This window comes from Macrotis lagotis, chromosome X (genome assembly GCF_037893015.1).
Source record: "Macrotis lagotis isolate mMagLag1 chromosome X, bilby.v1.9.chrom.fasta, whole genome shotgun sequence".
NCBI classification, from domain to species: Eukaryota; Metazoa; Chordata; class Mammalia; order Peramelemorphia; family Peramelidae; genus Macrotis; species Macrotis lagotis.
This window is the reverse complement of record NC_133666.1, coordinates 144,217,652-144,230,940: the sequence shown is the minus strand read 5'-3', so window position 1 is coordinate 144,230,940 and position 13,289 is coordinate 144,217,652.

The window sequence follows — 13,289 nt, the reverse complement described above, 5'->3', positions numbered from 1 at the left end:
GCTGAGTCAATGACTACTTTCCAGTAAGAACCCCAACTTCTTCATTTCACTAGGGACCCAACCCATTAATTCATTTTCTTTAAAGTCATCACTAGCACCTGGTAGATTTCAGTCATCACCTCCTTGGTAGGTCACCAAGGGAAACCCAAGACAGATGGTTATTTCTAGACTTTAGGGTACCCCTAAGTGATCTGTTTTAAAGTTAGATGACCAAAAAAGCTGCTTCAGGGCTGGTTAGACAAAACAAAGAGGTTAAAATGCTTGAGGGGAAAGGGGAACCCTGCCAAGTGTCTCCTTTTAGTGCAAATCTATGATGCTCCTGCACCAATGTTGTTTTCCCCTCCTGAAATCCACATGCAAATGAGCTCACCCTAAAAGAAGAAAAGTCTTGAAGTGAAGGCTACAAATTATTTTTAATATATCTTTTGAGTCTTCTTTCTTTTCTCTCCTGATAGATCTAAAAATCATGTAGTTTGTTAGTCAAATTAATTCAATTAATTCATGGTACAGTGGAAAAGAGAGTTTTTGGAGACAAGACCTGAGTTCCAGTTCTGTCTCTGAGGGGCAGCTAGATAGCACAGTGGATGGAATACTGGTCATGGAGTCAGGAGGACCTGAGTTCAAATATGAACTCAGGCACTTGATATACTAGCTGGGTGACCTTGGACAAGTCACTTAACTCCTATTGCCTCACCAAAAAAAAATTAAAAAAAAACACCAAGAAATTCTGACTCTGACTTGTACTACCTGTGTGATCTTAGCTGAGTCCCTTCACACATCTAGCTTCAATTTCTCCATCTCTAAAATGAAAGATTGGATTAGGAGACCTTTGAGGTCTCTTTCAGTTCTAAATCTAATAGTTTTATTATCTGCAATATATTATTACCAAGCAACCACAGAAGTAGTTAAAGGGCCAGTCAGTCATCATTTATTGATGTTTTTCCCTTTTTTTATTTAATATTTATTTATTCTCATTTGGTACAAATAATGTTTTTATACATTAATAAAATATTCTTGTTTAAGAGTAAACAAAATGCCCCCTCTCCCAAAAAAATATAGACTTGCTTGAGTGATAAAGTAAAGGGAAGAGAAAAAAATTAAAATTAAAATTAAAAAATAATAGTAATAATTGTAGGTATGGCCAGGTGGTGCAGTGCACGGAGCACCAGCCCTGGAGCCAGGAGCACCTGAGCCCACATCCAGCCCTGTACACCCAACAATCACCCAGCTGTATGACATGCAGGCCACCCCAACCCCACTGCCCTGCAAAAACCAAAAAAAAAGGAAAAAAAGAACCCAAAATAAAATAAAATAGTAATAATAGTAGGGGTAGCTGGGTGGCAGACAGAGCATTGGCCCTTGAGCCAGGAGCACTGGGGTCCAAATCTGGCCTCAGACACCCAACGATCACCCTGCTATGGCGGCCCCAAGCAGGCTACCCAGCCCCATTTGCCCTGCACCCCCCCAAATAATAATAATAATCATAATAAAAAATGTGCTTCAGTCTGTGTTCCAACACCAACAACTCTGTCATGGGTGGATCACATTCTTTATGATAAGTCCATCGCAAAAGTTACTTCCATATTTTTCCACCATTGCCATTGCTGATCACAACTCCCTCCTTTCTTATTTCTCCACTACCATGTACTATATTTTCTCTCTCCTTTCACTCTGACTCTGCTGTAGGGTAGCTGAGTGGCGCAGCAGACAGATCCCTGGTCCTGGGGCCAAGAGGCTCTGAGCCCCCCTACCACCCCTTAGGCCCAGCATCCACCTGGCCCCATAGTCCTGGGCAGGCCATCCAATCCCAGCCCCTTGCAAGAAGTAAAAAAGAAAATGTGTTATATCTGACCACTCTCCTCCCATGGTCCATCCTCTCCTCCATCATTCACAACCCCCCCTTCCCCCTGTCCCCCCGCTTCTTACTCCAGATGTCTATACCCCATTGAGTATATATGCTGTTTCTTCTCCTAGCCACCTCTGATGAGAACGAAGATTCCCTCATTCTCCCTTGCCTTCCCCACTTCCATATCATTGTAATAGCTCATTGTAATAAAGAAAAATCTTATTATATGAAATATCTTAGCCTATTCCTCCTCTCTTTTTTCTTTCTCCCATTACATTTCCCTTTTATCTATTGACTCCATTTTTATACCACGATATATCTTCAAATTCAGTTTTCTCCTGTGCTTCATCTATAAAAGCTCCTTTTACCTGCTCTGTTAATTGAGAAGGTTCATATGAGTATTATCAGTGTCATTTTTCTATACAGGAATACATGTAGTTCATCATCATTAAGTCCCTCATATTTTCCCCTTCTCCTCCACTCTCTATGCTTCACCTGAGTCCTGTATTTGAAGATCAAACCTTCTGTTCAGCTCTGGCCATTCCAACAGGAACATTTGAAATTCCCCTGGTTCATTGGAAGTCCATCTTTTTCCCTGGAAGAGGACATTCAGTTTTGCTGGGTAGTTGATTCTTGGTTGCATTCCAAGCTCTTTTGCCTTCCAATATATTATATTCCAAGCCCTATGAGCTTTTAGTGTAGTTGCTGCTAAGTCCTGTGAAATCCTGATTGCAGCTCCACGGTATCTGAATTGTGTCCTTCTGGCTGCTTGTAATATTTTCTCTTTGACTTGGGAGTTCTGCAACTTGGCTATAATATTCCTGGGGGTTGGTTTTTTTGTGATCTCTTTCTCCAGGAGATCAGTGGATTCTCTCCATTTCTATTTTGCCCTCTGCTTCTAGGATATCAGGGCAATTTTCCTGTAGTAATTCTTTGAAAATTATCTCAAGGCTCTTTTCCTGATCATGACTTTCAGGTGTTCCAATAATTTTTAGATTATCTTTCCTAAATCTGTTTTCCATATCAGTTGTTTTTTCAATGAGATGTTTCATGTTTTCTTCTAATTTTTCATTCTTTTGATTTTGAAGTATTGAGTCCTGATTTCTTGTAAATTCATCAATCTCCCTGAATTCTATTCTTTGTCTGAAGGATTTGTTTTCCTCGGAGAGCTTTCTTATCTCTTTTCCATCTGTCCAATTCTGCTTTTTAAAGCATTCTTCTCCTCAATAACTTTTTGAACTGTTTTATCCACTTGACCTAAGCTGGTTTTTAGCATGCTATTTTCTTCAGCATTTTTTTGGATTTCCTTGACTAAGCTGCTGACTTCATTTTCATGTTTTTCCTGCATCTCTCTCATTTCTTTTCCCAGTTTTTCTTCTGTCTCCCTCATTTTATTTTCAAAGTGTTTTTTGAGCTCTATCATAGCCTGATCCTAATTTCTGTTTTTCTTGGAGTCTTTAGATGCAGGAGCTTGTGCTTCCTCATCTTCAGACTGAGTGTTTTGATCTTTCTTGGGCTCACAGGCAAAATATTTCTCAATGGTGTTCCTCTTGCTCATTTTCCCAGCCTAAGCCTATTTTTGGGGTGCTTCCTGAGATTTTGGGACACTCCCACAAGAATCTCAGTGTGTGAAGCTCTGTCCTCCCTCCTGGTCTGTGAATGACCATAAGCGCCCCCCTCTGCTATGGGGCTGAGGTGGGGGGGCCCTGCTGTTCTATTGGGAGGGGCCTAGACTGTGATCAGGATCTGAATGTGGTCAGAGCCCCAGAGTCCTGTTCCAGAGACAGAGGACAGAGCTTGGCAGTCTCTCTCTTCACTCCCCTCCCTAAGTTCAGTGGGCTCATGCCCTGGGGGCTCCTGCTTACTGGCTCCACCTGCTTCTGTTTCCTGGATCTGGGCTGCCACTAGCTGTGTGCCCTGAGAGCTGGGCTTCATGTGCTCACTCTGGCAGAGGTCCCAGCTGTTCCCTGGGGTGTGGCTCAGGAGACTCCCCCCCGCTGTTGTGAGCAGGGGCTCCCAGCACCCTGGGGCTGCCTCCTGGAGACTGAAGTTCTTTCGCTCTGGTGGCCCGCCCCTCCAATCCTGGGGAGCAGAGCCTTTCTGCTCTTTTCCAGGTTACCTTGAGTAGGAGAACTGCCTCACTGGGTCCCTCTGTGGGTTCTGTCTCTTGAAAATTTAGTTAGAGTCCTTAGTTTATAAGCTTTGTGAGAGAGCACCTAAGAGATGGTCCTCTCTTGTGGCCATCTTGGCTCCGCCCTCCATTTATTGATGTTTTTCAACTATTTTTTGACTCTTTGTACTTCATTTGGAGTTTTTATTTATTTGGGGTTTCTTTGGCCAAGCTTCTGATGAGGTTTGTCAATTCCTTCTCCAGCTCATTTTACAGTTGATAAAACTGTGGCAAACAGGGTCACACAGTTACTGAAAATCTGAGGATGGATTTGAACTCTCTAAGATGTGTCTTCCTGACTCCAGGCCAGGCACTCTGGGCCCTGAGGAATCACTTGGCTGCCCAGCATTTATGAAGTGTTTACCAGGTGACAGCACTATTCTAAGTCCTGGAGTTACAAAGAAGGGGCAAAAAAGGTGATCCCTGCCCTCAAGCAGTTTACACTCTAATCTGGGAGACAACATGTAAATAATATGTAAATACCCATAATATATATAGAATAGGTAGAAAGTGATCTGAAAGAGAAAGGCAGGAAAAAAGGGAAAGGTCTCCTATAGGATTTAAGCTGAATCTTAAAGGAAGTCAAGAGGCAGAGACCAGGGAATAATGCATTCAAATGTGGGAATCAGCCAGTATAAGCACATTGAGAGGAAAGGTCATGAAGAACCACAAAAAGATTAGTTTCACTAAATCAAAGCATGTGCTGGAGGGAGGAAATCAAGTATGAGAAGACTGGAAAAGCAGAAAAGGACTTTTTTGATTGATCCTGAAGTGAACTGAGATGGGAAAAAGGTCAGACCTACACCTTCAAAAGATTACTTTGGCAGTTGAATGAAAGATGGGTTGGAGTGGGAAGAGACTTGATGTTACTGAAATAATCTTTGTGAGAAAGACCTGAACATTGACTGGACAGCTTATGATGATGATGGGTGATGAAATGGATAGCAAACCAGACTTGGGATTGGGAAGACTTCTCTTCCTGAGTTCAATTCTGGTCCTAGACACTTCCTAGCTGTGTGACCCTAGGCATGTCACTTCACCCTGTTTTCCCCAGTTTCCTCATCTGCAAAATAATCTGGAGAAGGAAATGAAAAATCACTCCAGTATCTTTGCCAAAAAACTCTCAATAGGATCAGGAAGATTAGGATGCAACTGAAAAACTACTAACAACCTGTTAGTTCTATGTGGATGAAGAGAAGGAGATATTTATAAAATGTATGGCAATGGCAGAAACAAAAGATTTCATAAGAGATGGGATATGTGGGGCAAGTAGGAGTGAGAAGTTGAAGATGATCAACTGCAATTCCTGAGGACTCATGATGACAGATTGCCTAGCTCCTAATAGGGAAGTGGTACTTGTATCTTGAAGGATGACAATGAGAAATTTTTATTAGTTTTGACTACAAAAATTCTTGGAAAAGGTGGGGTTTTTTTTTTTTTTGCTTTCTCAATGGAGAGGGCTGGAAAAGGAAGGGAGAGGAGGCTAATTTTGTTGTAAATTTTTTTTTTAATTTAAAAAATAAGTAAAGAAAATTTCCTAGATTTTTCTGAATATATGATGTTGGGATAACAACACCTACCTTCCAGGGTTTGTTGTGAAGATCAAGGTGATTATTTCAGTGAATAGACAAGCCTAGAGTTTGTCTTGAGTCTCACCAAATGTTTTGAATGTCCAGAGCATCTCCCATTCTCCAACTGGTGTGAGTTTTTGACTGCAGGCTATCTTCAGGAATTCTCTTTCCCCTAGGCTGTTAGGGGTTGCTATGCCCTTCAAGGTCTCCTCCTGGGCAATCAGGAATCCTGATGTGGTTTGATTTTGGTAGGCCACCATAAGCCATCTGTCTGAGTCACAGTAAAGATCACTGTCAGAGATCAATCAGACTATGGAGAGATGGAGCTATTGCACCATCCCAACAAAATGTTTATTCTGTGAAGAAATGAAGATAATGACAAATTTTCAGGTCTAGGTGACCAGAAAAATGGGTCGGTAATAGAGATATTGGATGAGAGTTTTTTTTTTCAAATTTAATTCTATTTTTTCTAATTACATATAAAGAGAGTTTTCAACTTCTTGTAAGATTTTGAGTTCCACATTTTTCTCCTCTCTCCCTTGCTCCCTCCCCATGATGGTGAGTAATCTGATATTAGTTTTATATATGCGCAAATAGACAATTTTTTTCTTTTTTCTTTTTTTTTTTAGGTTTTTTTTTCAAGGCAAATGGGGTTAAGTAGCTTGCCCAAGGCCACACAGCTAGGTAATTAATTATTAAGTGTCTGAGATCGGATTTGAACCCAGGTACTCCTGACTCCAAGGCCGGTGCTTTATCCACTGCGCCACCTAGCCGCCCCTAGACAATTTTTTCAATGAGTTCAGTCAAGAAGAAGAAGAAGGAAGAAGAAGAAGAAGAAGGAAGAAGAAAGATGTCAGATGATATAGGGGATGGTTGGGTCAAATGAGGATTTTTTAAAGGAAGGAACACGCATGAGAAATGGGTAACCTTTGTAGGCAGCTTGAATGGAGACTTGAAAGCTTGAAATGTGGGGAGAATGTGAAAATGAAAGTGGGATGGTTGTAGGTCTTCTGGAGAAGGGAGAAGGAAGATGGAATCAAAGGTGAATGAAGAGAGATTGGGTTTGGCCAAGCAAAGGGCCACCTCTTCATCAAACTGAAGTAAAGGAAAAGATAATAGGGGAAGACATCTGAGTGATTTGAGATGAAGAGGAGGAGGAGAGAGAGGGATGGTATTGCTAAGTGATTTCCATTTTTTAGCAAAGTATGGGGCAAGGTCCTCAGCTAAGAGTGGATTGTGTGACAACCTGAGAAGAGGCAAGTGTTCAGAGCAGCCTCTGTGGAGAGTAGGATAGTGAATGGATTAGCTTTTTTTTAAAGCTAATATTTCCCTGTATTAACTGCTTTACAGTTATTCCACACATTTGATCTTCACAACAACTCTGGGAGATAGGGGCTATTATTATCATCATCCCCATTTTACAGATACAGAAACTGAGTCTTACTGTGAAGAGATTAGATAACATGAGTTTGCAATGAACCTGGTCAGCATGGTTTTGTGATATCCTCAAGCTCCATTCAGCATCAAATGGATAGAATTGAATGAAGCACAGTTAAGGCATGTTTAGAATTTATCAAGGCAAGAATGGCAATAGGACAAAGGGTTGAGGGATTCCAGAGTAGAGGACAGCATAGCATAGCATTTATTCAGTAAGGAAAGAGTCCATGACCAATGTAGGGATAATGACCTGGGAAAGAACTGAGAGGTGGATGGCAAGGAGTTCACAGTGAGGATGATGAGCAGGGTCAAAGGGAAAGATGGAATGATACAAGATTCTGATCAGATAAAGGAATTTCAGAATTGGTGAACATGGAAGAACTTGTGGGTGAAGGCAAAATCAAAGATATGATTATCTATGTATAAATAAGGTGGTGGTGGTAGTAGTAGTAGTATAGTGGTGATGATGGTAGAAGTAATATCCAGCATTTATATAGCATGTTAAAGTTTGCAAATCTGCTTTACAAATATTATCTCATTTTATCCTGACAACAACACTGGGAGGTAGACACTATTACTATTGCCATTTTACAGATCAGGAAACTGAAGCAGACAGAAGTGAAGTGACTTGCCCAAGTTCATATAGTTTTTGAAGTAAGTTTTTGAAGCCGGATTTGAACTGAAATCTTCCTGATTCTAGGTCCAGTGCTCTGTGTCAAAGGTAGTGTAATTGAGGGAGTAACAGTCTATATGTTGAAGTCCCCAAATATGAGGACAGGAGATGGGAAGGATAGAATAATGATCACAATTAATTCATTGAGGAAGGAAGGAGAAATCAGTTTGGTTTTTTTTGTTTGTTTGTTTTTGCAAGCCAGTGGGGTTAAGTGGCTTGCCCAAGGCCACACAGCTAGGTAATTATTAAGTGTCTGAGGCCGGATTTGAACTCAGGTACTCCTGACTCCAGGGCCAGTGCTCTATCCAACTGTGCCACCTAGCTGCACCCCCCCAAGGAGAAATCAGAACCCATTTTCTCAGGATAATAAAACCAGTATTTTATATGCTTTGGGAATGGGTAGTTGCGGGGAATTAGTGGTACAGTATTGCAACTCATAGCAAAATGTAAACTGATAAGTTATAGTTCCCTCTTTAGTCAGCTATGTGGCATCTTTGGTGACTGGGGATGCTGCTCCTAAGCCCTCAACATCTGGTTGCAAAGTAGGAGTCATTAACTAATCCCCTTTAAGCCTTCACCATTTTAGAGGTTACAGAATCAACAGTCATTTCCAAACTTTGCTGCTCACCCTCAGGCGTCTTCCTCTCCTCATCCCTGTCTCACAGGAACTCAGGTGCTGTCCCTGGGACCTGGGGCTCTCATAGGTGAGCGAGCTTTCAGTTTGTCTTGCTCAAAGTTAAACTGTCTTGCCACTTCCTGGCCATCCCAAACGGTGCTACCACACAGGGGCCCTCATCCTTTTTTGGCTCCTTTAAGGGTTATATCATTCCCCTTAGAATAAAAACTTGAAGGGTGGCTAGGTGGTGAAGTGTATAAAGCACCGGCCCTGGAGTCAGGAGTACCTGGATTCAAATCCAACCTCAGACACTTAATAATGCCCTAGCTGTGTGGCCTTGGGCAAGCCACTTAACCCTATTTGCCTTGCAAAAAAAAACACCTAAAAAAAAAAAAGAATGAAAACTTGAAAACTAAGACTGGCTTGCTGATCTTTTGCTTTTATTTCCATTTCTATGTGTTTAGGACAGTTCCTGGCTTTCAATGCTTAATAAACACTTTAAAATTCATTATTTAAAATGAATTAATTAATGGTTAATAATTTAACAATTTGTGGTAAACTTAGCAAGTCACCTTCCCTGGGACTCATTTTTCTTAGCTGTAAAATGGAAGAGTTAGGCTAGATAGCCTCTACCATCCCTGTCAGCATCCCAGGTGATTTGAAAACTTAAGAGAAATAAAAAATAATTTTATTCCATAGGAAAAGTAAGATCCATTCCCTTTAAAAACAAAACAAAAAGCTACGTATTCTTCAAGGCCAATTTTGTCAAATAAAATAGACTATTATCAAGCTTTTTTTTTTTTGCAAGGCGATAGAGTTTAGTGGCTTGCCCAAGGCCACACACACAGCTAAGTAATTATTAAGTGTCTGAGACTGAATTTGAATTCAGGTACTCCTGACTCCAGGGCTGGTGCTCTATCCACTGTGCCACCTAGCTGCCCCCTCAAGCTTTCTTTGATAAATAGAATTTCATTTTTCTAATTACATGTAAAGATAGTTTTCAACATTCATTTTCTAATTTTTTCTCCCTGCCTCCCACCCCTCCTTCCCAAGAGGGTAATCAATCTGATTTACATTTTACACATGCAATCATGTAAACATATTTCCACATTAGTCATGTTGTAAAAAAAAGAAATAGAACAAAAGGGAAAAGCCACAAAAAGCAATAAAACAAAAAAAAGTGAAAATAGTATACTTCAATCTGCATTCAGTTCTTTCTGGGTGTGAGTAGACTTTTCCATCATGAGTCTTGCAACTGTCTTGGATCATTGTATTGCTGAGAAGAACTAAGTCAATCATAGCTGATCTTCTTATAATGTTGCTATTACTATATACAATCTTCTCCTGGTTCTGCTCAGTTCACTCTGCATCAGTTCATGTAGGTCTTTCCAGGTTTTTCTGAAATGCCCCTGCTTGCTATTTCTTATAGCAAATCAATATGCTACTACATTCATATTCCACAACTTGTTCAGTCATTCCCCAATTGATGTGCATTCCCTCAATTTCCAATTCCACAAAAAGAGCTGTAGTAAATACTTTTGCATAAGTAGGTTCTTTTCCCATTTTTATGATCTCTTTGGGATACAAATTGATGGATTAAAGGGCATGCATAGTTTATCAAGCATTTCTGAGAAAGAAATGCAAACTGGGAGCATTAAATGCCTAGGAAATTCAATGGGCCTGGGTGGGTGTGTGGGGATGAAATCTGTAAATTGTAGAAAACTATAATTAGCAATAATAAAAACAAGGGATTTTGCTGGACTTACAAGTGACCTAACCATCTTCATTTGAATACTTTTGTTTTCAACTTACTCATTTCCCAGAAAAAGAGAGCTAAATCAGAGGCACAGTAATATCAATAGGTTGGGTTGACCCATAAAAAGAAGAAAGCCAAAGTGGGGGAACTCTGGGGAAATCTGAAAGACCATCAAAAAAAAATAAACTCTCCACTTAAAATGGAATTCTTCAAAGAAGAGAAATTTCCCATTGACCCAAACCTCTTTAGACCATTGTATAGTAAAGAAACATGGCGGTTTGGGAGGACTTGAGATATAAAATGATATTTTTGCTCTGGATCCCAAAATTATTTAGTCACCTTGGCCTTAGGAGCTTATAATTAGAACAATGTTTCCTCAAGGGAGTGCACCCAGAAGAGGAAAGTTTCAGAATGACTGAGCTGAAGGAAACCTTCAGCACCTGCAGAAAGAGAGAGAGAGAGAGAGAGAGAGAGAGAGAGAGAGAGAGAGAGAGAGAGAGAGAGAGAAATTGAGATTGGTGTGGAAGGCAGAGCATCTTCTATTGGCCACTGGATTTGAATAGTACAGCATATTGATACATTTCATCCCATGGTTCAATTTCTTTCTTTTAAATCTTTACATTACTTTCATTTACAAATATGACTTACCTTCTCTCCTTGAGAGCCATCCTCTGCAATAAAGGATAAAAAAGAGAAGAGGGGAAATAACCCAACAAACTAAAAGGGCTAGATTCCCAGGAGTACAAATAATGTATGGTCTTATTATACAAATTCATACTACATATCTTCATTGGACTGGTGGTGGAGAATTAATTACCCTTTTTTAAAAACATGATTAAAACTTTGAATAGTGTGAATTCAATTATGTAGGATAGGAATCTCGTTGTAGATTATTAGATTGTGAGCTCCTCAGTGGGAGGGGCTGACTTTTGCCTATCATTGTCTGGCACTAGTAGGCAAAAAATTTATTGACTGACTGACCTGGTGGTCATTCTCCCCCCACCCCATCAGTCAGAGGACTTGAGTTCAAATTCCATCTTAAGTTACCTCTATGACTTCAGGAAAGCACATAAGCACTTTAGGTCTCAGTTTCTTCATTTATAAAATGAAGTAGTTAGATTAGATAGCCTTTGAAGTTCCTGCAAACTTTAAGTCTATGATTCTATGATCAGCTGAGAAAGGCAATTTACTTAGTCTCCTACTTCTGCAAAGAAGAAATAAAGGAGCATTTTCTCATCTCATTCCTGGGCCCAAATTTGAATCATTATAATTAAAAAGAGTTAAATGTTGATCTAACAACATCAATTCCACAGATACCATAAGCTTCTATCATGTCCATAGCACAGCACCAAGTTCTGAAGAAAAGAGGATGACTTCGAGGGGAATGTCATATGTATATAGACACATGTGATGGAGCAGAGAACATATTGAGTACAAAGGAGAAATTCAGCTAACCTGTTATGAGAAATTTGATAACGGAGAGGTAATTTTCATCCTGAAGGAAAGAAATAGACTTTGAAGGAAGGGAAAGATTTCAAAGAGGGGATATGGGGTACGGAGAGGGTAGTGGGAGCCTATTTTAGACATGGAGAGAGTTGAGATGGTTTATCTGGAATATAATGATGTTCTAGCCAAAAAGCTCTCTTTGTCATATAGAAGATCATACAGTCTCTATATACTTAGTTGTTTCACCTCAGTCTGTCCATTTTTCATGAAGATAAAATTAATAAATCAAGATTCTAAAGACCTTAATTCTAATCCTGATTTTTCCATTAACATATTGTGACCTAAGACAAGTCATCTTTCTCACTTTCTGTTTCCTTCTCTTAAATGAAGGGATTAGACTAGCTTGACAAAAACTATCACATTTGATTCTCACTACCACTCTATATTATAGGCCCCATTATGATCACCATTATGCAGATGAGGAAACTGAGGTTAAGGGGCTTGGCCAGGGATCTCAAGAGGAGAGTTTAACATCCTAGGACATGTATAACCTATATCAGATTACTGGATGCCATGGGGATTGGGGGAGGGAAGGGAGGAAGGTAGAAAATGTGGGAATCAAAAGCTTACAAAAAGATGAATGTTAAAAACCATCTTTGCATGGACCTGGGAAAAAAAATCACTCAACTAAAAATTTAGTAAGTATATAGTATGTGCTAATCACCAGGTATAAAAAGACAAGCATGAGAACAGTCCTTTGCCTTCAGGGAATTTACATTCTATTAATGAAGACAATACATATATACATATATAAGAATATATAAAATATATAAAATAAATACTACTACTTTTTTTTTCTATGTGAGAGGGTGAAGATTTCCCTTGAGAAGGGTTTGGAAGGAAGCAAGGAATTCTAATTGGGTGGGAGAGATGACTTCTGACAGTCTTTTCCCAACCAGCCTCCCCAACTTACCTTATTGTCTCCCTTCATTTTCTTTTTCTTTTTTTTTTAGGTTTTTTTTTTTTTTTTGCAAGGCAAATGGGGTTAAGTGGCTTGCCCAAGGCCACACAGCTAGGTAATTATTAAGTGTCTGAGGTCGGATTTGAACTCAGGTACTCCTGACTCCAGAGCCGGTGCTCTAACCATTGCGCCACCTAGCTGCCCCCTCCCTTTAATTTCTATAACATCCCACTCCCCACACAATAAACTAGACCCTTCCCCAAACTCTGGTCCATGATTTTAGAGCTTGGAGAGGATAAAGAACTTGACCAGAGTTATATAGACAATATTTGGTAGAGATGAGACATAGTAAGAGACATTTTAGTCATTCATTCTTTCATTCAATAAACATTTATTTAGTGCCTTCTAAATGTATTAGGCACTGGAAATGCAAAATAATACAAAAACTAGTCCCTGCCCTCAAGGAGCTTATATTCTCTCAAAGGGGATGTGACATTTACACAGATAAGAATATTAAAGGTCAGTTGAGGTGGGATACTTTTTTTTTGCTCAATACAATATTAATCTCTTTAAAAAAAACCCCGAAAGCTTTCTCCCTTTTATTGTCCTCTCTTCTCCCCCTCAAAGTGGAGAAGTGAGAATTGAAAACACAGTATTTGGAAGATGTCAACTTCAGCCTTTATTCTAATATAGCCATGGGCTCTGGGAACTTGTGTGTATGGGGGTATCCATGAAATGTTGACCATATCATTGCCTCTAGGTCTGGAGGTTCAACTTCGATTCTACTTCCATCTTCATAAAAGTCTTGGAAGA